Consider the following 27,496-nt stretch of genomic DNA (forward strand, 5'->3'; position numbering starts at 1 on the left):
GTATTGTTGAGAGAGCTCATAGGGTAGGTAGCTCTAGTCAAGACCAGAAAAATGTGAGAGCGCCACGGCAAGTAAGGATCCGATATCTCAATTTCAAGGACAAAATTCTACTTCTGAGAGCCTATCGCCAGTCCTCACCCCTAAGTTTTGAGGGGAAGAAAATTCTTATATTCCAGGACTACTCAGTGGAAATATCTAGAAGGAGAAGGGAGTTCTCGCCTTATTGTAAATCACTAACAGAGGCTGGTCGCACCTTTTCCTTAATGTTTCCTGCGAAACTCAAGCTTCAGACCCAGCAAGGGGTCAAATTCTTTGAAGACCCTAGACAACTCCAGAAATTCCTGAGACAGGAAAGCGATTCTGCAGCAAATGACACCTGAGAGGCTGTAGATGAGTCCCAAGAGACAATAAATAAAGACCCTTATTATCTGGCATATAGCTTATGAGAGAGGGACAAACCTAGACCAATAAAAGGTCAACTGTTTAGCAAGTACTCCTACCATGGAGAGGGTTTGATGTTTTTCTTTTTCATATTTGTTCAACAGTTCATACTTCTGTTATTGTTATGTTACACTACATATACCTAAGATTATCTTAGTCAGGATGCCGTAATATTCATGTTAAACTAGGCAATGCTGATCTTAGCGAAGTAAGAGTAGCCCTTTCCAAAAGATTATTAGAACTGGTCAGTGAGACGATATTCAGCACCTGTAGGGTTGCAGTCCATATAAATGGCCCTAATTGTCGTATGTCTGAAATGGAGAGTTGGAAGGAGGTCCTCCCTTGTATACTTATGTACTTATCGTAGCTGCTAGAAAGGGGATTTGGGGAGGTAACCAATCACTCATATTAGATGGGGAGGAATGTTCCCTTTAAGACATCTCTCAGTAGCTCCATTCCTTAGGCTAAAAATGCCCACAAAAGGGAAAGAAAGAAAAGAGAAAAGAGAAGGAGGGAAAGGGAACTAATAATATATAAATTTGCCTTGTATCAGGGAATCTAGAATCAGGGGGAAATGTACTGCACACACAAAATTGCACTATGGACACCAGTCAAGTGTTGAAGGAAAACTGGTGTGAATTGATAGAAATGTCATTGTTTGTTCAAAATTGTTTTCTATGTTATTTACTTATTGTTATTTTATCTAGCCAACAGGATGCTTGCCTCTCTCCCGGGGAACCAGTGAGGGGGGAGATTAGTCATAGTCGGAAGAACACTGTCACAATACCAACGAAACTCCTAAGGTATTTCACAACTGTCATAGTACCTCACCCCACAATATCACACACATCTGCATATCAAGCACACAATAAAGTCCCTCATGTCACGCAGTAACCTATCTATCATGAGTTGGAATGTGGGAGGTATTACGTCCCCGCAAAGCGTAGATCAATATTAAGGTATTTACACTCTAGAGGGACCGACATTGCTATTCTGGAAGAGACACACCTTTCACAACTAGAGCACCAGAAGCTGAGGCAGAGTTGGGTGGGAGAAGTTATCTATACGCCATATGAACAGAGGAGGGCTAGAGGGGTGGCGGTCCTGTTTAAGAAGTCCTTGCAATACACTATTACCAAAACACTAATTGATCAAGAAGGTAGATATATTATGATTCAGCTAGAAGTGGGGGGGTTGTCTTTTGCGCTTGTTGGTGTGTATGGACCGCAAACCCAGAAGCAAATGTTCTGGAAGACACTACACTCAGAAATGTTGAAATTTACCACTTTACCTCTCCTCATTGGAGGAGATTTTAACATTGCCCCACAGGTCCCCGCTGACAGATTTTCTAACCCAGACAGAAATATCCCTTCAGCCCAGAGAGTACAGAACTCTAAAAAGGAGTCACTGGTTATACGCACATTGGCGAGATCTCTGAACTTGCAAGATGTGTGGAGAGCCAAATACCCAGAAAGTAGAGAATTCACATGTATGGCCGTGGCAAAGGATACTCTTTCGAGATTAGACTATTTTCTGGTCTCCTCGAGCCTTTGCCCAAGAGTCGCAGAGGTTACAATAGACCCTATTACAATCTCCGACCACGCTCCTATAGAGATCAGGATCCACGCGGGTGGTACTGCTCGCACACCTAATAAATGGATTTTCCCAACTTACCTATATAGAGACCCAAACTTTTATAGGCATATTCTTGGAGAATGGCACACATATATGGACCTTAATAGAGTACACATAGACGACCCCCTCCTATTTTGGGAAACAGCCAAGGCAGTTTTGAGGGGAATCATATCAACTTACGCCGCATCAATTAAAAAACAAAACAAGCAAAAATCAGAGCAGTTTTTAGTACGCCTTATAAATGCGAGGAACAGATACCTCAGAAATCCCACCACCACAACCAGATATAAATATAAGGAAGCTAAAACACTTAGGGACAACTACATCTTCCAACAAACTAACAGAGCCTATTCCAAAACGCAAGCTAAATATTACAGGTTTGGAAGTAAAACTGGGAAATTATTGGCTAGAGTGACCAGACTGACCAGAAGAGAAGCTCAATCCTAGCGATTAAACAAGGACAAGCCATACTTAATAGGGAAACAGACATTCAAAATGCATTCACTAATTTCTATAGGGGTCTCTACTCTAAACAACATATACACGACTCTGACAGAGACAGATTTTGGGGCCCCATCCAGCTGCCACAGATAGAGCAGGACCAACTCAGGGGAATTAATTCCCCTATTACCCCAGAGGAAATTGTAGCCACAATTAAAGATCTGAAATTGGAGAAGTCCCCCGGCCCGGACGGGCTGCCGGCGGAGTTCTACAAAATTATGGGGCCAGATATAGCTGAGACTCTCGTGAGGTTATTTAATGGACTATTGGATGATACAGTGGTGCCATCGACTAGATTTGCAGAAGCCCACATCAGTATTATACTAAAAGAAGGTCGCGACCCCCTTCTACCCCAATCCTATCGGCCTATATCCCTGTTAAATCAGGATTATAAAATCCTTACAAAAATCCTAGCAAACAGGCTAGCTAATGTACTGCTGTCACTAATCCACAGTGACCAGACAGGTTTTGTTAAAGGACGATCTTCGGTACTTAATATCAGGAAAGTCCAAACAATCATACAGTACTACTGGAAGATCTCACAAGATAATAAGAAAAAGGAAAACCATAGGGAAGCAGCTTTGTTACTGATCGATGCTGAAAAAGCTTTCGATAAGGTTCTATGGGAACATCTTTTTCACACTTTGGGAAAGATGGGGATAGAAGGCCCATTTGTAAAGGCGATATCCAACTTATACAAGGTCCCGCAGGCCTCCATTCTTGTGAATGGAATGGCTACTCCACCCTTTATGCTCCATAGAGGCACGAGGCAGGGCTGCCCCCTGTCTCCGCTTCTTTTTGATATTGCGATTGAACCCCTGGCGTGGAAAATTAGGGCACAATTGGAGGGAATGCAGATAGGAGACACGGTTTCACATATCTCGCTTTTTGCCGATGATATGGTATTGTTTATTCAAGACCCCTGTAGGAATATTCCTAAGGTTATGGAGTTGATTGAGGAGTTTAGTAAGATCTCAGGGTACGTGATTAACATGGATAAAACAGAATTAATATGGTTACTTGCCAAAGGCGATAGGCAAATCCCAAACTTTGATTTCAAGGTGGTAGAAGGAAACTTTAAATATTTGGGAATAACCCTTCATACTTACCCACGGAGGTGGTACTCGATAAATTATGGCCCCCTGCTGAGACACTTGAAAAATATGCTTAAAACATGGTCCCCGCTCCCGCTGTCCCTCTCTGGTAGAGTGGGACTCATAAAAATGGTATATTTCCCAAAAATGCTTTATTTTTTTCAGACGTTACCCTTTCTCCTTAAAAAGTCAGATCTGCAAAGTGTGGTCCATATGGTCCTTCAGTTCGTTTGGACTAATAAGAAACATAGGGTCAGTTACTTAAAGCTCACGGCGGCTCGAGTGATGGGAGGCTTGGCATTGCCCAACTTTGAACTTTACAACTGGGCAGCTCAGTATAAGTTCGCCATTGACTGGCTAACCGGGAAAGAAAAATTTACAAACATTAAGTTAGAGAATGCATTAATAAAACCCTGGACATTAGACATGATACCACACTTGACGCATTCGCAAGCTACTAAACATTTGACGGACATTGATTTGCTGAGTCAACCTGCGAGAGCCTGGAGGTTGGCCTGCAAATACTTGGGAGGTAACAATAGACTGCTGACCTACTTGCCTTGGGGAGGGAACCCTGAATTCCCTGCGGGAATCACATCCGAAGCATTTGCTCGATGGAGAGAGTTAGGATTAAGAACAGTGGGCCAGACCCTGACACCAGGGGGGGAACACATGCAATCATTTGAAGACTTGAGACGGACATTTGGGATGCCCAGCACACATCACTATGCGTACCTTCAGGCTAGGCATTACCACACAGCACTACAAAAGGAAAATAAGGGAGCTAAACAATTGCATATTATACAAGTAATGCAGTTAGCAGAGCAGGGTAACACATCCATTTCTCCACTTTATAAAAACCTGAACAATTCAACTAACACATCATGCAGCAGTAAAATTGCTGAGGTCTGGAGCTCCTTGCTAGGGGAGGTAGTCACCCGGTAAGGACATAGAGGAGAGTATCCTTAAGGTCAAACGAGCCACTCTCTCTTCAGATGTAAGAGAGTCACACTTCAAACTCATGCATGATAGTTACATAACACCCAAGAAATACCAAAAATGGAGAACTGACAGGGAAGACAAATGCCCAAAGTGCGGGAAGAACGATGCAGACATTAAGCACATGACATGGAGCTGCCCCAAGTTAGTTAAATTTTGGAAAATGACAAATTACTGGGTGACTCTGAACACGCATTCCCACATTCCTGAACTAACATTTAGAAACATTGTACTGCTAGATTTTAGGGATGTCCCAAGACAATTTAAGATATTCACCTCCAACATAGTTTTGGTAGCCAGGCGTTTAATATTCCAAAACTGGCTCAAGCGTAATCCACCTACTGTGACACAGTTGAGACAGACATTGCTTAACCAAATGTTTATCAAACAATCAGATGGACTAGGCGACATGACTAAGAGAGTTAAATCTTTCGTCACTAAGTGGGAACCCTTCATACACACACTCCCAACAGCGCTAAAAAAGATCACTATAACACCGTTTAAAAACACGGAGTACATACTTGAAGCCAATTTGAGAGGGGAGTGGGTATTCAATTAACTAGGAACTGAAGGAGGGGGGAGAAGAGGTGAAGCAATCCGAGTTGGCAAATATCAATGTTGAATTAGGTTATCAGAGTTTGTTTGTTTTGTTTGTATGTTACAAAAGTGCCCTAAGGGAGGACTGAACCATGCTACACAAGCCTAGTTACTCTATTGAGTGGTATCGTATTCATCATGTAAGCCTTAGCTGCCCCATAGCTGGGGGCACAATCGGTTCAGACTAGCCTCTCATGTTGGCAAGAATGTTGTTGAATTATCATTCAATGGTTGTACTGAATATATGATGTATTGGTCTTCCTGTATGTGGCACACAAAAATAAAGATATTTAAAAAAAAAAAATATGCTGTACGCTCCTTTTTTGGAGCCTAACGCAGCCATTCCGTGGACTCTCAATACCAGAGTTATTTTAAAGGTGCGGCCAGAAAAAGCCAGCGTTAGATACGCGGGTCTTTACCGACAAAACTCTAAATCTAGCCGCATGTTTCTAATTGGACTTTATATCATCTTTTTTAATTCTAGATCGATACTGTACTAGCTAATCCTCACGTGAGGGGGTTGGAAGTAACCATACCCAAACCTTCTAATTAGCTATAGTATTTATCTATGGTAATGTTCGTTTTTGCATATTTGTTAATAAAGTGTTAATTTAATTTCCTATTGTTTATTGTATTTTGGATCTTTCAATTGAGGACTAGATATCCCACTGGATTAAATTCAAATTATGACCTTATAAACCATTGGTATTAGGGGTGAACCATGCTGGGATGTAGTGATGCTATCATGTAAGTTATTTTTTATCACTTTCACCCAGTTTTGAGTTACATAATGTTCAGAGTAATTTTAGGCATTGTATGGTAATCTCCCAAAAAACTTATGGCTAGATTTAGAGTTTGGCGTTAGCCGTCAAAACCAGCGTTAGAGGCTCCTAACGCTGGTTTTGGGCTACCGCTGGTATTTAGAGTCAGTCAGGAAAGGGTCTAACGCTCACTTTGCAGCCGCGACTTTTCCATACCGCAGATCCCCTTACGCCATTTGCGTATCCTATCTTTTCAATGGGATCTTTCTAACGCCGGTATTTAGAGTCATGGCTGAAGTGAGCGTTAGAAATCTAACGACAAAACTCCAGCCGCAGAAAAAAGTCAGTCAGTTAAGAGCTTTCTGGGCTAACGCCGGTTTATAAAGCTCTTAACTACTGTGCTCTAAAGTACACTAACACCCATAAAATACCTATGTACCCCTAAACCGAGGCCCCCCACATCGCTGCCACTCTATTAAAAAATTTTAACCCCTAATCTGCCGACCGCACACCGCCGCAACCTACATTATCCCTATGAACCCCTAATCTGCTGCCCCTAACATCGCCGACACCTACATAATATTTATTAACCCCTAATCTGCCCCCCCCAACGTCGCCGCTACCTACCTACACTTTTTAACCCCCAACCTGCTGACCGCACACCGCCGCCACCTACGTTATCCCTATGTACCCCTAATCTGCTGCCCCTAATACCGCCAACACCTACATAATATTTATTAACCCCTAATCTGCCACCCCCAACGTCGCCTCCACCTACCTACACTTATTAACCCCTAATCTGCCGACCGGACTTCACCGCTACTATAATAAATGTATTAACCCCTAATCCGCCTCACTCCCGCCTCAATAACCCTATAATAAATAGTATTAACCCCTAATCTGCCCTCCCTAACATCGCCGCCACCTAACTTCAAGCATTAACCCCTAATCTGCCGACCGTACCTCACCGCTACTCTAATAAATGTATTAACCCCTAAAGCTAAGTCTAACCCTAACACTAACACCCCCCTAAGTTAAATAGAATTTAAATCTAACGAAATAAATTAACTCTTATTAAATAAATTATTCCTATTTAAAGCTAAACACTTACCTGTAAAATAAACCCTAATATAGCTACAATATAAATTATAAATATATTGTAGCTATTTTAGGATTTATATTTATTTTACAGGCAACTTTGTATTTATTTTAACCAGGTACAATAGCTATTAAATAGTTATTTACTATTTAATAGCTACCTAGTTAAAATAATTACAAAATTACCTGTAAAATAAATCCTAACCTAAGTTACAATTAAACCTAACACTACATTATCAATAAATTAATTAAACTACCTACAATTATCTACAATTAAACCTAACACTACACTATCAATAAATTAATTAAATACGATACCTACAAATAAATACAATTAAATAAACTAACTAAAGTACAAAAAATAAAAAAGAACTAAGTTACAAAAAATAAAAAAATATTTACAAACATTAGAAAAATATTACAACAATTTTAAACTAATTACACCTACTCTAAGCCCCCTAATAAAATAACAAAGACCCCCAAAATAAAAAAATGCCCTACCCTATTCTAAAATTAAAATAGAAAAGCTCTTTTACCTTACCAGCCCTGAAAAGGGCCCTTTGCGGGGCATGCCCCAAAGAGTTCAGCTCTTTTGCCTGTAAAAAAAAACATACAATACCTCCCCCAACATTACAACCCACCACTCACATACCCCTAATCTAACCCAAACTCCCTTAAATAAACCTAACACTAAGCCCCTGAAGATCTTCCTACCTTATCTTCACCACGCCGGGTTCACCGATCCGTCCAGGCTCCGATGTCTTGATCCAAGCCCAAGCGGGGGGCTGAAGACATCCATCCTCCGGCTGAAGTCTTGATCCAAGCGGGCAGAAGAGGACATCCAGACCAGCAAACATATTCATCCAAGCCGCATCTTCTATGTTCTTCCATCCGATGACGACCGGCTGATCTTCAAGACCTCCAGCGCGGATCCATCCATCTTCACCGACGACTTCCCGACGAATGACGGTTCCTTTAAGGGACATCATCCAAGATGGCGTCCCTCGAATTCCGATTGGATGATAGGATTCAGCCAATCGGAATTAAGGTAGGAAAATTCTGATTGGCTGATGGAATCAGCCAATCAGATTCAAGTTCAATCCGATTGGCTGATCCAATCAGCCAATCAGATTGAGCTCGCCTTCTATTGGCTGTTCCGATCAGCCAATAGAATGCAAGCTCAATCTGATTGGCTGATCGGATCAGCCAATCGGATTGAACTTGAATCTGATTGGCTGATTCCATCAGCCAATCAGAATTTTCCTACCTTAATTCCGATTGGCTGATAGAATCCTATCAGCCAATCGGAATTCGAGGGACGCCATCTTGGATGATGTCCCTTAAAGGAACCGTCATTCTTCGGGAAGTCGTCGGTGAAGATGGATGTTCCGCGTCGGCGGGATGAACTACATGGATCCGGAAGACAGAAGATTGAAGATGCCGCTTGATAGAAGACTTCAGTCGGATCATGGACCTCTTCAGCTCCCACTTGGATGAAGACTTCAGCCGGATCATGGACATCTTCAGCCCCCCGCTTGGGCTTGGATCAAGACATCGGAGGCTCTTCTGGATCGATCGGTGAACCCGGCGTGGTGAAGATAAGGTAGGGAGATCTTCAGGGGCTTAGTGTTAGGTTTATTTAAGGGGGGTTTGGGTTAGATTAGGGGTATGTGGGTGGTGGGTTGTAATGTTGGGGGGGTATTGTATGTTTTCTTTTACAGGCAAAAGAGCTGAATTCTTTGGGGCATGCCCCGCAAAGGGCCCTTTTCAGGGCTGGTAAGGTAAAAGAGCTTTTCTATTTTAATTTTAGAATAGGGTAGGGCATTTTTTTATTTTGGGGGTCTTTGTTATTTTATTAGGGGGCTTAGAGTAGGTGTAATTAGTTTAAAATTGTTGTAATATTTTTCTAATGTTTGTAAATATTTTTTTATTTTTTGCAACTTAGTTCTTTTTTATTTTTTGTACTTTAGTTAGTTTATTTAATTGTATTTATTTGTAGGTATTGTATTTAATTAATTTATTGATAGTGTAGTGTTAGGATTAATTGTAGATAATTGTAGGTAGTTTATTTAATTTATTTATTGATAGTGTAGTGTTAGGTTTAATTGTAACTTAGGTTAGGATTTATTTTACAGGTAATTTTGTAATTATTTTATCTAGGTAGCTATTAAATAGTTATTAACTATTTAATAGCTATTGTACCTGGTTAAAATAAATACAAAGTTGCCTGTAAAATAAATATTAATCCTAAAATAGCTACAATATAATTATAATTTATATTGTAGCTATATTAGGATTTATTTTACAGGTAAGTATTTAGCTTTAAATAGGAATAATTTATTTAATAAGAGTTAATTTATTTCGTTAGATTTAAATTATATTTAACTTAGGGGGGTGTTAGTGTTAGGGTTAGACTTAGCTTTAGAGGTTAATACATTTATTATAGTAGCGGAGAGATCCGGTCGGCAGATTAGGGGTTAATAAGTGTAGGTAGGTGGAGGCGACGTTGGGGACGGCAGATTAGGGGTTAATAAACATAATATAGGGGTCGGCGGTGTTATGGGCAGCAGATTAGGGGTACATAGGTATAATGTAGGTTGCGGCGGTGTACGGAGCGGCAGATTAGGAGTTAATAATAATATGCAGGGGTCAGCGATAGCGGGGGCGGCAGATTAGGGGTTAATAAATATAATATAGGGGTCGGCAGTGTTAGGGGCAGCAGATTAGGGGTACATAGGTATAATGTAGGTTGCAGCGGTGTACGGAGCGGCAGATTAGGGGTTAATAATAATATGCAGGGGTCAGCGATAGCGAGGGCGGCAGATTAGGGGTTAATAAGTGTAAGGCTAGGAGTGTTTAGACTCGGGGTTCATGTTAGGGTGTTAGGTGCAGACTTAGGAAGTGTTTCCCTATAGGAAACAATAGGGCTGCGTTAGGAGCTGAACGCTGCTTTTTTGCAAGTGTTAGATTTTTTTTCAGCTCAAACGGCCTCATTGTTTCCTATTGGGGAATCGTGCACGAGCACGTTTTTGAAGCTGGCCGCGTCCGTAAGCACCGCTGGTATTTAGAGTTGAAGAGGCAGTAAATTATGCTCTACGCTCCCTTTTTGGAGCCTAACGCACTGAAAACGCAGCCCTTCTGTGAACTCTAAATACCAGCGGTATTTAAAAGGTGCGGGGGAAAAAAAGCACGCGTAGCTAACACACCCCTTTGGCCGCAGAACTCTAAATCTAGCCGTTAGTAATTGTCTTTCTATGAATTTAATACAATACTGTGGGCAATTGTAACATATCAAATTAATTTATGATGTTTAATCCAATACCCAAATATTTGTAGTAATGAATGAAAAGGGTTGAAATTATGACACAGTTATTGTTTTTAGAATGTTAAAGTACAGCATAGAGTCATAGTTCGCTATGTAACAATATGTATGTTCTTAACAATCAATCCTAATATAGTTCATTCTAGTATTATATGAAAGTTATGTCCATAAACAGGAGTAAGTCCTTATATCAACAGGTTAATTATATGGTAATAGGTTAATTATGTTTAAATGGAAGCAATAGGTTAAACAGTCAAGAAAGAGTTAAACTGGTTAGTGCCTTTCAGCCAATCAAATGTTTTTACACCCTTTATTAGGCCCATTAGTTGTAAGGGATTTTGAGAGCTATGAGTATGGTTAATATGCCGAAACACGTAAGCTTATCAATATACTGAAGGGCATGTCTATTGTCTTTTTGTTACCATACCTGTTTTATGGTTAATAAAAGTTAATCATTGTTTTAACAGCAACTCCGGACTTTCTTTACAAATCTACCTTAGGGCTATATCGCCCTGCGGACATAGGAATTAAGGAAATTATTTATTGTTTAATTGTGCTGGTAGCACAGCATCTTCGCGCGCTTTTCTTGTGGCTCAGTTGTTTTTTCTCTGATGCGGTCACGTGACCGATCTCCGTCTTTTCCCTTACGGCTTTTCTATAACAGCCGAGCGGGGAGAGGAGTGCCTTCAAGCTCCTTAGCAGAGCAGTCATCTTTGGTGAAAGTGCCGATCTTGTTGGTCTGAGACTACAGGGCTATTTTGAGTCTCATATAGGAAAGGTCCAGTCAAATCTTCTACAATATCGTGGGATTCGACTTCTGGTTTCTGAGTTGTAAGCCCTCAGTAAGTATTGAGGTTAAGAGGTGTTTTCTTCAAAAAGGTTTATTTCCACAATTTATTGTAAGAAGTATTATAAAGAGAGCTTCAAAATATTTTGTTTTTATTTAATAGCAATTATTTTGGGAACCAATTTCCATCACTATGGACCCAGAAACAAATTTATCGTTTGAAAAATGTTTGTATTTCATGGAGGCTCAAATCATTCCTCCTGTGCAAAAAAAATAAAGATATCCGCTCTGAGCCATATTAATTTTGTCATTGACATGCCTCATCTTTCTCCTCAAACATCCCAAGCCTTAGTCGTTTCACATGCAGTACCCTGTGGTTCCTCTCAAGTTCCTGGGGGTGTTTATTTGCCAGGAGATTTTGCTGTGCAGATAACTTCTGCGGTTTCTGCAGCCTTATCAGCCTTCCCTATTGCTGGCAAGAGAAAGAGTAAATCTAAGAACATCTCATACAAAGGGTTCTGACTCCGCTAAGTCCGCGTTAGTCAGTCTCTCTCAGTTATTTGAAGAAGATCATTCCTCAGTGGCTTCTGAGGGCGATATCTCTGACTCTGCAATGACTAGTACAGCAGATCTAGAGGAGGTTAATTTTAGATTTAAGCTGGAACATCTCCTGTTACTTTTAAAGGAGGGCCTAGCTACTTTGGAGGACTCCGACTCTACTGTTGCTGAGACTCCTAAGAAGTCTAATAAGCTTAACAGAGTGTTTGATGTCAAACCTTCTTCTGTAGAGGTATTTCCAGTTCCAGATTGCATGGCTCAGGAATGGGAGAAGCCGGGTGTTACAAACTGCTATTTGTAGCTGGCCCTTTAAATGGAAAATTGCCCTGCTTCCCTGGATTTTGGAGAAGCCTATTTGCCAGCCTCCTTCCTCATGACTATGGCCCCTGGAAGATTGTGCCCCTGAGAACATGTTGACTTTTGTTGGGTGTGTATGGCCCTTTGAGAACCGTCTGGGGACATATTGTGACTTTGGTGAACAATGCCCCTTTAAGACTATGTCCCCAGACCTGTAAAATGGCTTGTCCCTGGCTTTCTCCCACTTGGTTCAGTGAATGGGACTTGCTGAGCCAGGTGCCACACAGGCAGAGTGTTCCACAGAGGGGGAGCACTATTGCAAAGGCATTGGTTTTCATTGTGTGCCATTAAGAGTTAATTTTGTTCAATTCTAAATACAAGTTTGCTGGGATCAGCTCTAATTAAGTTTAGTGATAAACTTTCCCATTGTCTAATCAGACTGCTAGTGATAAGGTGGACTGCATTGTTTTATTGTGTGTAATGTTATCTGCTGAAGTAATGTTGTGACCTGTAAAAGGGCGTTGTCTCTATCTAAATGTATCAAAATGTGTGATTGGGGATTTTATGCCTCCCCCTGAGAGTGTCTTTTTTGCATGTAACCTCAATAAAAAAGCAGGCTGTGTGTCCAGCACATCAGACCTATTCTGACCCTCTAACTTGCAGCTTTGACTCATGTTTGTAGGGGACAGCTGTAATCACTACAGGGATTGCTATGCTCTTCATACTCCCTTAGCTACTGAGCTCCTGTAAGAGCTCTTGTTCCTGATCCTGCTTCGCTCTAAAGAAGGAAGAGGTTCACCTACTAGGGCCTGGTCATAGGTCCAGGGCGCAGAGCAGACGGCGAGATACCAGCCCAGCAGCGGTGGTTCATAGAGTCTGCATTACTGATGGTGGCTACGCAGTAGTTATAGTGTCTACGGTGCTGCTGATCCTTTGGGGAGAACTAGGAGCATCCTTTTCTACGGTCCAACTTCCAGCCAGCCTGGAGGCAACCGTAACATTTGGCGGCAGCGGTGGGATAGCGTCCTAGCGCAAGGAGCAGCACCCCAACAGCACTGGTATCGTAGGAGAGTTATTGAGGGCAACGCTAGCCACTGCGCAGCGTCCCTACCTACAGCAGCATGGAGCTGACAAGATACTGGTCAGAACCATGTGAAGAGCACCTCAACCGGATCCGTCGATATGAGGGCGCGGATTTCGTTCCAGAGGTAAAGAGGCGGCTAGTCCGATATGGTCCAGACCCTGCGCAGGAGGTAGTCAATCGCATCATCCGGGAATTGGATACGGAGAACAAAGCGGCACGAGCCTTTGAGCGCCAACTGTGGAGTTTGAGGGTATGGACACCTGGTCTCTCTCCCCAGCCGCAGCATGTTCCACAGGGAGAGGAGAGCAGCGACCTCCCTCCCCAGCGGCAGTATACCGTGCAGAGGGAAGAGACAACCTGTCTCCTTCCCCAACCTCAACCAGAGATACCAGAGGCAGCAGGCCTCATAGACTGGTCCTGGGAGGACCCCCAGCAGGCAGGTGGAGATGGGACCGCAGTCTCTCTACCGGCCCTACAGGGATGCTGGGCAGGCGGCCCAGATCCCCAGCGACAGACCCAGCTACCCCAGCTACAGGGAGGGGAGAGCATCGACCTCCCACCCCAGCCGGAGTGTGCCTTCCAGGGAGAGGAGACAACTGTTCTCTCTCCCCAGCCGCAGCATGTTCCACAGGAAGCGGAGAGCATCGACCTCCCTTCCCAACGGCCGCCGGAGTATCAGGAGGAGGAGGTAAGCCAATCCCCCCCCCCCAGCTAACTCCAAACTTGGGCCCAGGGTTAACATTGGAGATGGTAACCCCCACTGACCCCCACGTTCCCTTTGCCACTGGGCAGGACTATGCCCCAATTCCCCCAGCAGAAGAGCTGGCATCAGGACAGAGCGCTGCTGGCCTCTGCCCTACAGACCCCCTTGTTACAGGACTGGCCTGCAAACCCCTCACCCCAGCAGAAGCACTGGCACCAGGGCAGAGTGCCGCTGGCCTCTGCCCCCCAAGTACCATCAGCTATTTGCCGAGCTGCGCCAGGAAGGCAGAGGATGCTACACTTTCATCCTACAACCTGGAACCTACAGGCCAGTACTACATATTGTGGGGGGGCTACTTTGCTGCTAACGTTTATTTGTGGGTGGGTTGCGAGACTAACTTAGGCACTGACCGACAGAAGGTCAGGTGCCTGGTTAGTCTCCCTCCAAAAGGGGAGATATGTTACAAACTGCTATTTGTAACTGGACCTTTAAATGGAAAATTGCCCTGCTTCCCTGGATTTTGGAGAAGCCTATTTGCCAGCCTCCTTCCTCATGACTATGGCCCCTGGAAGATTGTGCCCCTGAGAACATGTTGACTTTTGTTGGGTGTGTATGGCCCTTTGAGAACCGTCTGGGGACATATTGTGACTTTGGTGAACAATGCCCCTTTAAGACTATGTCCCCAGACCTGTAAAATAGCTTGTCCCTGGCTTTCTCCCACTTGGTTCAGTGAATGGGACTTGCTGAGCCAGGTGCCACACAGGCAGAGTGTTCCACAGAGGGGGAGCACAATTGCAAAGGCATTGGTTTTCATTGTGTGCCATTAAGTGTTAATTTTGTTCAATTCTAAATACAAGTTTGCTGGGATCAGCTCTAATTAAGTTTAGTGAAAAATTTTGCCATTGTCTAATCAGACTGCTAGTGATAAGGTGGACTGCATTGTTTTATTGTGTGTAATGTTATCTGCTGAAGTAATGTTGTGGCCTGTAAAAGGGCGTTGTCTCTATCTAAATGTATCAAAATGTGTGATTGGGGATTTTATGCCTCCCCCTGAGAGTGTCTTTTTTGCATGTAACCTCAATAAAAAGCAGGCTGTGTGTCCAGCACATCAGACCTATTCTGACCCTCTAACTTGCAGCTTTGACTCATGCTTGTAGGGGACAGCTGTAATCACTACAGGGATTGCTATGCTCTTCATACTCCCTTAGCTACTGAGCTCCTGTAAGAGCTCTTGTTCCTGATCCTGCTTCGCTCTAAAGAAGGAAGAGGTTCACCTACTAGAGCCTGGTCGTAGGTCCAGGGCGCAGAGCAGACGGCGAGATACCAGCCCAGCAGCGGTGGTTCATAGAGTCTGCATTACTGATGGTGGCTACGCAGTAGTTATAGTGTCTACGGTGCTGCTGATCCTTTGGGGAGAACTAGGAGCATCCTTTTCTACGGTCCAACTTCCAGCCAGCCTGGAGGCAACCGTAACACCGGGGATTCCCTTTTCTCCATCCCCTCTTATCAAGAAAATGTTTCCTGTTGCTGATTCTGTTCGTGAATCGTGGAGCACTGTACCTAAGGTAGAGGGTGCTATATACACTCTAGCCAAAAGATTTACTATCCCTCTCGAGGATTCCTTTAAAGACCCTATGGATAAAAAACCTGGAAGCCTATTTAAGAAAAATGTACATTCATCAGGGTTTACAATGGCAACCAGTGGCAAGTATTGCTATGGTTGCGGGTGCCGCATCTTATTGGTGTGACTCGTTGTCTGATCAAATTTCAGAAGAGACTACTATAGAGGAGATTAAGGATAGGATCAAGGCTCTAAAGCTGGCTAATTCTTTTATCTGTGATTCCAGCATGCAAGTGGTTAGGCTGGGAGCTAAAATTGTCGCGCCGCGCTGCTCTAGCTGTTGCTAGAGAGGCAGTGCCTGCTGCTCGTTGCCTAGGGGGGAGTCGGCTCCTGTCTAGATGCGATGATGATGTCATCACCGCACGCTCCCTCCATTCAGAAGCCGGTCAGGATCTCATGTGGCGCGAATCCTGTGCCTATGTAAGTGACTCTATTGCTACCTATCACTGCTCAAGTATAGGTGTTACTTACTGTTCTCCTGGGTGTTGTTGTATGCTGGACTGTTATATTGTTGCTGACCCCTGCTTGTCTGACCACTCTGCCTGTTTATCCCTTAACGGCTGGATTGATATACTGTTTCCGAACCCTACCTGCCTGACCATCCTATTGATTTACCTCTGGAAGGCCTTGCTGTTGCTGAACCCTGCCTGCCTGACCTTTCTGGTGGTTTACCCGTGAACTGCCTTTCTCTGATTTCCTGCCTGTTCCCGCTGAGGACTATCCTGCTTGTGGTGAGTGCCGCTTACCTCATCTTGCGAACTTTCTCTGCTCTGGGATATTCCCTATCATTCCGGCTCGATGCCGGGATAATAAGACTATTGGGCAAGTTCGGTCTGATAGCGGAATATCCCACGAGCATTACAAATATTTCTAGCTTTGCAGTTTTAGCTCACAGAGCTCTGTGGCTAAAATCTTGGTCGGCAGATGTTACATCTAAATCCAAACTTCTGTCCTTACCCTTTAAGGGCAAGACTTTATTTGGGCCAGGTCTGGCTGAGATCATTTCCAAAATTACTGGAGGAAAGGTCTCTTTCCTACCTCAAGACAAGAAGGCTAGACCTAAGGGTAGACAAAATTCTAATTTTCGTTCCTTTCATAACTTCAAAGACAAACATCTTCCTCTTCTTCTTCCTAGCCGGAGCAATCCAGGAGTTCATGGAGATCCAGTCAACCCTGGAATAAAGGGACGCAATCCAAGAAACCTTCCTTTGAATCTAAGTCAGCATGAAGGGGCCCCCCCCGATCCAATCATGGATCAAGTAGGGGGCAGACTTTTCTTCTTTTGACAGGCTTGGATCCAAGATTTCCCACATCCTTGGGCTGTGCAAGTAGTATCCCAGGGGTACAGAATAGGATTCAAGTCTTTTCCCCCCAGGGGCAGATTTATCTTGTCAAGGTTATCTGCAAACCAGGTGAAGAGAGAGGCCTTCTTAAACTGCGTAAAGGACCTATCTTCTCGGGGGTTGATTGTCCAGTTTCCATAGCGGAACATAGTCAAGGTTTCTATTCAAATCTTTTTGTGGTTCCCAAGAAAGTGGGAACTTTCCGATCCATATTGGACCTCTAGTGTCTCAACAAATTTCTCATTGTTCCGTCCTTTAAAATGGAGACTATTCCATTCTACCCTTGGTTCAGGAGGGTCAGTTCATGAACACCATAGACCTGAAGGACAGGTATCTTCATGTTCCCATTCACAGGGAACATCACCAATTCTTGTGGTTTGCCTTTCTAGACAAACACTTCCAGCTTGTTGCCCTGCCTTGCGGCCTTGCTACAGCTCCTCGAATCTTTACAAAGGTGCTAGGGAACCTTTTAGCAGTGGTCAAGTCTCAGGAAATAGTGGTGGCCCCATACCTGGACGACATTTTGGTTCAGGCGCCATCTTTTCAGTTAGCAAAATCTCATGCAGAGATGTTGTTGTCTATCTACGTTCCAATGGGTGGAAAGTGAATCTGGAGAAGAGTTCCCTGGTGCCAGACACCAGAGTGTGTTTCTTGGGAACGATTATAGACTCTCTGTCCATGAAGATTTTTCTGACGGATGTCAGAAAACCCAAACTTCTTGCTTCTTGCCTTTCTCTTCAGTCCTCTATCCGTCTATCAGTGGCTCAGTGTATGAAAGTAATTGGTCTAATGGTTGCTTCCATGGACATTATTCCTTTTGCTCTGTTCCATCTAAGACCTCTACAGTTATGTTTGCTCAGACAATAGAATGGAGACCACTCAGATCTCTCACAGAGGATAGCTCTGGATCCCCTAACAAGAGATTCTCTATCTTGGTAGATTTAGCAGGACCATCTGTCTCAGGGTACATGCTTCCTGAGAACATCCTGGGTGATTGTGACCACAGATACCAACCTGTCGTGCTGGGCTGCAGTTTGGGGTTCTCTAATGCTCAAGGGCTTTGGACTCGAGAGGAGTCTTCTCTTTCCATAAACATTCTAGAGTTGAGAGCAATCTTCAATGCTTTAACAGCCTGGCCTCAACTAGCTTTGGTCCAGTTTATCAGATTAAAATCGGACAACATTATCTCGGTGGCATACATCAACCACCAAGGAGGAACTCAGAGTTTGTTAGCTTTGAAGGAGGTGACTCGCATTCTCCAGTGGACGGAGTCTCACAATTGTCTCTTTTGTGCCATCCACATCCCAGGGGTGGACAACTGGGAAGCGGATTTTCTGAGCAGGCAGACTTTTCATCCCAGGGAGTCGGCTCTCCACCCGGAAGTTTTCACAATGATGACCCTCAGGTGGGGGGTTCCGGAGTTGTATCTTATGGCGTTGCGTCTAAATGCCAAGCTTCCAAAGTATGGTTCAAGATCAAGAGATCCACAGGCCGCTCTGATCGATGCTCTGGCGGGGGCCTTGGAACTTCAGTCTTGCGTACCTGTTCCCTCTGTTTGCTCTCCTTCTTAGAGTCATTGCTCGTATCAAGCAGGAGAGGGCATCAGTGATTCTAATAGCTCCTGCCTAGCCTCCCAGGATCTGGTTCGCAGATCTAGTGAAGATGTCATCTCTTCCCTCTTGGAGATTGCCTTTGAGGAAGGACCTTCTACTTCATGGTCCCTTCCTCCACCCAAATCTAGATTCTCTGAAACTGACTGCTTGGAGATTGAACATGGAATTTATACCATACTTCAGGCTCGTAAGCCTGTTACTCACAAGATTTACCATAAGGTATAGTAATACTTTTGTTGGTGTAAATCAAAAGGTTTCTCTTGGAGCAGGGTGAGGGTTCCTCGAATTTTGTCTTTTCTTCAGCATGGCCTGGAGAAAAGTTTATCAGTCAGCAATCTGAAGGGTCAGATGTCTGCACTGTCTATTATTTTGCACAAATGTCTGGCAAATCTGCCAGATGTTCAATCTTTTGTGCAGGACTTGGTCAGAATCAGGTCTGTGTTTAAGCCTGTTGCTCTCCATTGGAGCCTTAATCTTGTTCTTAAAGTTTTGCAGCATGCTCCGTTTTAGCATCTGCATGCAGTTGATATTAAGTTGCTATCTTGGAAGGTTTTTTTTCTCCTTGCTATTTCTTCTGCTCACAGAGTTTCCAAGCTTTCTGCTCTGCAGTGTGATTCAATTACCTTATTTTTTTTTTTTCTTTGTACTAATTTGGGTTTTCTTCCCAAGGTAGTATCAGATCGCAATAACAATCAGAAATTTTTTGTCCTAATCCTTCTCAGAAGGAATGCCTGTTGCATAACCTGGATGTTGTGCATGCTCTAAAATTTTACCTTCAAGCAACTAAAGATTTTCGGCAATCATCTGCTCATTCCACTAGGGCTGTTTCTTCTTCCTGGGCTTTCAAAAATGAAGCTTCTGTGGAACAAACCTGCAAGACGGCCACTTGGTCCTCATTGCCTACCTTTTCCAAATTCTATAAATTTGATACTTCTGCCTCAGCTGAGGCTTTTTTTGGGAGAAAAGTTCTTTATAAGGAACAGGAAAATGGAAGTTTAAAGGATTCCTAGAGCACATCTTTTTAAAATTTAGATATAGAAGGTAGAGTTGTAGATTTAGTGATCAACCATTATTTATTACTCAATATAGTTAAGAGTTTTATAAAATTTGTCAAATTTTATTGTCGACGTTCATACTTTATGATGACCCTTAATTTAAAGATTTGGACGAGAATGGTTATAGGTTTATTTTCTCTCTCCGTAGAAGAAAGGGGTGTTTTAATTTAAAACCAAAGTACCAGTATTTAGTGCTGGCAATCAAAGAGCTATGGAGATGTAAAGTTGAAAAAGCCAGTTGTCAACAATTGGAAATGAAAGGATGTCTGCGTTGAGATATTTCCTCAATACAATGTTACAGGAGCAATGAACCTCACAGGAAATCCGTACGTACAGCCGTCTGCAGCCCGTGATATAGATGGGTATTTTCTAACACAATCAGGAACAAGGAAGCACTGAAATGAAACAAGAAAGAAAGGCGCAGCCTGATTCAAGTGTAGCAACATTTAATTGGGTGTAAGTGTGCATATACAAATGGCTACTTATAAGACATCAAACAGATAAAAGCGATAAAAAACAAATGCGGTATGGAAGTGGCATGTACTCCAGACCTAAAATCGAGGGGAAGTCACTCACAACTGTCTTCTTTACCCAGCCGTATAATAACCAAGTCTGGAGCCGGATGAAGTGAATGCCTCTAAAAGATCTGGTAAATGCAGTAAAACTTGAAACTCTACGCATTTCGTCTGTGGATGCTCAGACTTTCTCAAGAGTGAATTCTCTTTCAGCTATAACCGTAATTTTTACATAAAAGCTTGTAAATCTAATTTAATATTTAATCCAATGGGATGCATTTAATCTAATTGGTATATCCAAAAAAGACTCTCTGCATTACCACCGTATGCACCTTGGTTATAGCTTTTTAACAAGGATTTCCCATGCTTTTATCTTATTTCTGAATAAAGTATATTTCGTTTTATCAAAGACCAATTTACTATTTTGTGGACACTGAGGGTTTGGTGATTTTGCTAGTGTGAATGGGGCAAATGGGGTCCTACTTGTAAAGTCCTGTAAGTTTTTTAATGTAGTATAACTTACACCTCCCCAAAATAATTTTGCAAGGGAAATCATTTGAAAAGGTGGAAAACTGTGGTGTGAGTTTAAAATATGGCCCTTTGGCTAAGCCAGTGGGCTAGGAGAAGGGATGTGCCAAAAAAAGCTTTGTTCTTAAGGGATGGTTTTCTTAATTCCTCATAATTGATTCCTCATAAGGTTATCGATAATCTTAAATCAGCAAAATGTGTGGTGAGGGATACAGGTCTTGGGGAGTTGACTGTTAGGTGTAGTTCCAAAAAATAAGCTGGGTATGCTTGGAATTATTCATGACTACATCTCCTAGAAGCTTGGCTCAGTGATGAATGCTTTTTTTCAATCAAAATTTGGCTTTGGTTAGGCAGGTAGGTAAATGTGTTGCTGGCAAATATTAATGTTGAAGCAGCATTAAGTCTTTTTTCAGTTCATCCCATCTCATTTTTTTTGAGGGGGAGTGTTGTTTTGAAGGGTGATATCACATTGAGTTTTTGACTGCTGATGGGGTTTTTGATTTTGAGCTTTCAGTGTATTACTTCTTTTGAATGGTTTGGGCATGCGTTGGCATGGACACAGAAAATGAGGGGTTCTTTTAATCCTCCAGTGAGTGTTTGTAATTGTGTATTTTGTCCCAGTATAGACAAAGATGCGATTCCTCTGCTTGCAATTTTTATCTTCATTGTCAGTTTATCTAAAAAAAATAAGCAGCTACTTGGTATAGCTCCTATGAGTATGTGGTTTTACAGAGCAGTGTTATATGGTTGCTTTTCTGGGGATGGTTGAGAGGTACTATGGCTTGAAGCATGGTCATTATTAAATGTTTAAATTGTTTTTATGGTTTAATTTGTTAATAAAATAGCTGATTAACTGTTGAACCAAATTTAAGTGTACTGTATCCAAATAGTGTAATGGGGGTTCTTGCTTGTGTTGTGGTTGATATTTTAAAATTTGAATTCAGATGACTTAGCTTTATGATTTAGGGATCATGGTCTGCAGTGTTCTTCAGCAAGCCACAGACATTGGTTGAGTGGCCCAAGAAGCCAAATACACAGATTAGGCAGCGGAATCCAAAACACTATATTAACAGTAGAATTTGAAGAAAAGAAGATCTGAGCCCAAAAATAGATGTGAGCAAGAATTAACATTCCAAGAAACAGATCAATAGGCACCAGGAGCAGAAGAATGCATAAACATAACCGATTAAAGGAGCAAGCCTAGCAGAGTTTAAATATATAAGTTGTTCTAGACAGTCTTACAGAGTTAGCAGTTACACAGATTCACAGAACACCCATGAACAGACTCTCAGGCAACAGTCAATAATATGAACTGCAATGACCATGCCAGGTTTTGTCTGTTTTTGTCTATGTTTGCCTGGTGTGGTTGCTGTGCAGAATATCTGGGTTAGACTAAAACCTTTGTCTCCTGGTCCCTGGTTAAGTGTACTATTGACTGAGCTATGTAGCACCTGGCTGTTGAACAGTTGATCTGGAAGTCTGCTTAGTAGAGCACCTGATGATTGTTTGCACAAACTTGTCTTTTCCAGGTTCATCACATTATCATAAGGTTGCTATATAAGGCAGGCACACACTGCTTTTTCAGTTTGATCCTCAGCCAGGGAACAAGCAGGCAACAAAGTCAGAGATATGCAATTACCACAGTGTTTCTGAGTTGATTTGTACTTTGCTTGCATTATTTACCACAGTAATCTTGACTAAAGCCTGTACCTTGCCTGCACCTCTGAACTGTTTTTGGCACCTTGACTAAGGTGTCACAAATTTGGAATTGTATCTTACCCACATCACTAAACTGCTTTCCATCTCTGGGCTTTTACCTTGCTGGCATCTCTGACCTTAGAGCTGAGAAGTAAGTAAACTTCTTATTATGCCTAAGGGGGTAAGGCCAAAAGGAGGCTGCTGTTCCTCTAGAGATCTCCGTTACTAATGCAAATGAGCTCCTACCTACAAAAGCTCATCCTAAACTTATATGAACTAAAGAATAGACACTCAGAACAAATATATGGAATGGACACTCAGAACACATATATAGGCTGAAGACCGGCACATATACTGAAGACTAAGCTGAGGATAAGGTAGATTAGAGTACTAGGATTCAGAGAGTAGTCTCAGGGTGCAGACTGTGATTCAAGCATTCAGGCTGAAGTCTCCGAGTACAGTCAATAATTCTTAGGTTCAGCCTATAGAATTTGTGTAGGGTGTAATTCAAGTGTCCAGTTTGTAATCTCAATGTGCAGTTCTGAGGTTCAGGAAGAAAGATGCTGAACACATACTGAACCATGAAGCAACAGCAAACCAAAACAGAGAGGAGAATGTAGTGCAGGAACAAGATTTAAACTAAAGAAGTTAAAAAGCAGCACAGCATAAATACATATCTTTGGTACAAACAGGTTCAAACAGAGGCAAATGACAGCTAAACAGGAATTGGGTAATGGGGAAAGCAGGAACTAGTAGATAAACTGAGCAGGAAACAGGTAGAAGGAACATAAAAAAACATATACTGCTTTTTGCAACTGGAAGCTCTGGTGTTGTCCCTACAACTGGGCCTTGGGCAAAATATGAGGCTGGTTCTTGATGTACCAAGACCCCCTCCAATCCCTTAGTACTCTGTAGTCATACACACGTCTGCCCCCCCCCCTGATCTTTTATACAACAAATATAATACTCAATAAATATTAGTAATAAGTGAACACATTAGATGAAATAGGAACCTTGTCTGTGGGCAGCTAACAGGCCACAAGGTAGTAAATGGAAAATTGAAAGGGAGTTTTACATATACTGTGACAGTTAAAGGGACAGTAAAGTAAAAAAAATCTTTTATGATTTAAATAGGGCATGTAATTTTAAACAACTTTCCAATTTACTTTTATTACCAATTTTGATTTCTTCTCTTGGTATTCTTAGTTGAAAGCTAAATCTAGGAGGTCCATGTGTTAATTTCTTAGACCTTGAAGACTGCCTCTAATCTGAAAGCATTTTGACAGTTTTTCACCACTAGAGGGCATTAGTTCATGTGTTTCATATAGATAACATTGAGCTCAGGCACGTGAAGCTCCTAGGAGTCAGCACTGATTGGCTAAAAATGCAAGTCTGTCAAAAGAACTGACATAAGGTGGCAGTTTGCAGAGGATTAGATACAAGGTAATCACAGAGGTAAAAAGTATATTATTATAACAGTGTTGGTTACGCAAAATTGGGGAATGGGTAATAAAGGGATTATCTACCTTTTTAAACAACAACAATTCTGGTTTTTACTGTCCTTTTAAGATCTCTTCTTAGATATCAGTAACTATAAAAAACAGAATACAAAAGAGTTACGTAAATATAGAAAAATGTATTCCTTGAGAGGATCTGCCTGCCATGACTGGTAAACTGATTCCTGCACATGAAATTAATAATATCAGTTGTATCTCTTCTGCATATGAAAGAGCATAATTTACACGTTAGAATTGTTTTTGCCTGATTTGTTTACATTTAACCCCTTAAGGACAAGGCCATTTTTCAATTTCTTTCCCTTAAGTACCAGGGCTATTTTAAAAATTTCTGCAGTGTTTGTGTTTAGCTGTAATTTTCCTCTTATTCATTTACTGTACCCACACATATTATATACCGTTTTTCTCACCACTAAATGGACTTTCTAAAGATACCATTATTTTCATCATATCTTATAATTTACTATTAAAAATATTATAAAATATGAGGAAAAAATGGAAAAAAACACACTTTTTCTAACTTTGACCCCCAAAATATGTTACACATCTACAACCACCAAAAAACAACCATGCTAAATAGTTTCTAAAATTTGTCCTGAGTTTAGAAATACCCAATGTTAACATGTTCTTTGCTTTATTTGCAAGTTATAGGGCAATAAATACAAGTAGCACTTTGCTATTTCAAAACCACTTTTTTTCAAAATGAGCGCTAGTTACATTGGAACCCTGATATCTGTCAGGAATACCTAAATATCCCTTGACATGTATATATTTTTTTTAGAAGACATCCCAAAGTATTGATCTAGGCCCATTTTGGTATATTTCATGCCACCATTTCACCGCCAAATGCGATCAAATAAAAAAAAATGTTCACTTTTTCACAAATTTTTTCACAAACTTTAGGTTTCTCACAGAAATTATTTACAAACAACTTGTGCAATTATGGCATAAATGGTTGTAAGTGCTTCTCTGGGATCCCCTTTGTTCAGAAATAGCAGACTTATATGGCTTTGGCGTTGCTTTTTGGTAATTAGAAGGCTGCTAAATGCCACTGCGCACCACACGTGTTTTATGCCCAGCAGTGAAGGGGTTAATTAGGGAGCATGTAGGGAGCTTGTAGAATTAATTTTAGCTTTAGTGTAGTGTAGTAGACAACCCAAAGTATTGATCTAGGCCCATTTTGGTATATTTAATGCCACCATTTCACCGCCAAATGCGATCAAATTAAAAAAAAACGTAATTTTTTTGGCAATTTTAGGTTTCTCACTGAAATTATTTACAAACAGCTTGTGCAATTATGACACAAATGGTTGTAAATGCTTCTCTGGTATCCCCTTTGTTCAGAAATAGCAGACATATATGGCTTTGGCAATGCTTTTTGGTAATTAGAAGGCTTCTAAATGCCGCTGCACATCACACCTGTATTATGTCTAGCAGTGAAGGGGTTAATTAGGGATCTTGTAGGGAGCTTGCAGGGTTAATTTTAGCTTTAGTGTAGAGATCAGCCTCCCACCTTACACATCAGACCCCCTGATCCCTCCCAAACAGCTCTCTTCCCTCCCCCACCCATTGTGCCCGCCATCTTAAGTACTGGCAGAAAGTCTGCCAGTACTAAAATAAAAGGTATCTTTTTTTTTCTTCTTTTTTTTTTTGGAGCATATTTACATATGCTGCTGTGTAGGATCCCTCTTAGCCCCAAACCTCCCTGATCCCCCCCCCAAACAGCTCTCTAACCCTCCCCCTCTACATTATTGGGAGCCATCTTGGGTACTGGCAGCTGTCTGCCAGTACCCAGTTTACAAAAAAAATGTATATTTCTCCAACATAGGTGTGTCCGGTCCACGGCGTCATCCTTACTTGTGGGATATTCTCTTCCCCAACAGGAAATGGCAAAGAGCCCAGCAAAGCTGGTCACATGATCCCTCCTAGGCTCCGCCTACCCCAGTCATTCTCTTTGCCGTTGTACAGGCAACATCTCCACGGAGATGGCTTAGAGTTTTTTAGTGTTTAACTGTAGTTTTTATTATTCAATCAAGAGTTTGTTATTTTGAAATAGTGCTGGTATGTACTATTTACTCAGAAACAGAAAAGAGATGAAGATTTCTGTTTGTATGAGGAAAATGATTTTAGCAACCGTAACTAAAATCCATGGCTGTTCCACACAGGACTGTTGAGAGCAATTAACTTCAGTTGGGGGAACAGTGTGCAGTCTCTTACTGCTTGAGGTATGACACATTCTAACAAGACGATGTAATGCTGGAAGCTGTCATTTTCCCTATGGGATCCGGTAAGCCATGTTTATTACGATCGTAAATAAGGGCTTCACAAAGGCTTATTAAGACTGTAGACTTTTTCTGGGCTAAATCGATTCATTATTAACACATATTTAGCCTTGAGGAATCATTTTATCTGGGTATTTTGATATAATAATATCGGCAGGCACTGTATTAGACACCTTATTCCTTAGGGGCTTTCCCAAAGCTTAAGCAGAGCCTCATTTTCGCGCCGGTGTGGCGCACTTGTTTTTGAGAGGCATGGCATGCAGTCGCATGTGAGAGGAGCTCTGATACTTAGAAAAGACTTTCTGAAGGCGTCATTTGGTATCGTATTCCCCTTTGGGCTTGGTTGGGTCTCAGCAAAGCAGATACCAGGGACTGTAAAGGGGTTAAAGCTTAAAACGGCTCCGGTTCCGTTATTTTAAGGGTTAAAGCTTCCAAATTTGGTGTGCAATACTTTTAAGGCTTTAAGACACTGTGGTGAAAATTTGGTGAATTTTGAACAATTCCTTCATGTTTTTTCGCAATTGCAGTAATAAGTGTGTTCAGTTTAAAATTTAAAGTGACAGTAACGGTTTTATTTTAAAACGTTTTTGTACTTTGTTATCAAGTTTATGCCTGTTTAACATGTCTGAACTACCAGATAGACTGTGTTCTGAATGTGGGGAAGCCAGAATTCCTATTCATTTAAATAAATGTGATTTATGTGATAATGACAATGATGCCCAAGATGATTCCTCAAGCGAGGGGAGTAAGCATGGTACTGCATCATTCCCTCCTTCGTCTACACGAGTCTTGCCCACTCAGGAGGCCCCTAGTACATCTAGCGCGCCAATACTCCTTACTATGCAACAATTAACGGCTGTAATGGATAATTCTGTCAAAAACATTTTAGCCAAAATGAACCCTTGTCAGCGTAAGCGTGGCTGCTCTGTTTTAAATACTGAAGAGCATGACGACGCTGATATTAATATCTCTGAAGGGCCCCTAACCCAGTCTGATGGGGCCAGGGAGGTTTTGTCTGAGGGAGAAATTACTGATTCAGGGAACATTTCTCAACAGGCTGAACCTGATGTGATTGCATTTAAATTTAAGTTGGAACATCTCCGCATTCTGCTTAAGGAGGTATTATCCACTCTGGATGATTGTGAAAAGTTGGTCATCCCAGAGAAACTATGTAAAATGGACAAGTTCCTAGAGGTGCCGGGGCTCCCAGAAGCTTTTCCTATACCCAAGCGGGTGGCGGACATTGTTAATAAAGAATGGGAAAGGCCCGGTATTCCTTTCGTCCCTCCCCCCATATTTAAAAAATTGTTTCCTATGGTCGACCCCAGAAAGGACTTATGGCAGACAGTCCCCAAGGTCGAGGGAGCGGTTTCCACTTTAAACAAACGCACCACTATACCCATAGAGGATAGTTGTGCTTTCAAAGATCCTATGGATAAAAAATTAGAAG

Source organism: Bombina bombina, chromosome 3 (assembly GCF_027579735.1).
Source record: "Bombina bombina isolate aBomBom1 chromosome 3, aBomBom1.pri, whole genome shotgun sequence".
NCBI classification, from domain to species: domain Eukaryota; kingdom Metazoa; phylum Chordata; class Amphibia; order Anura; family Bombinatoridae; genus Bombina; species Bombina bombina.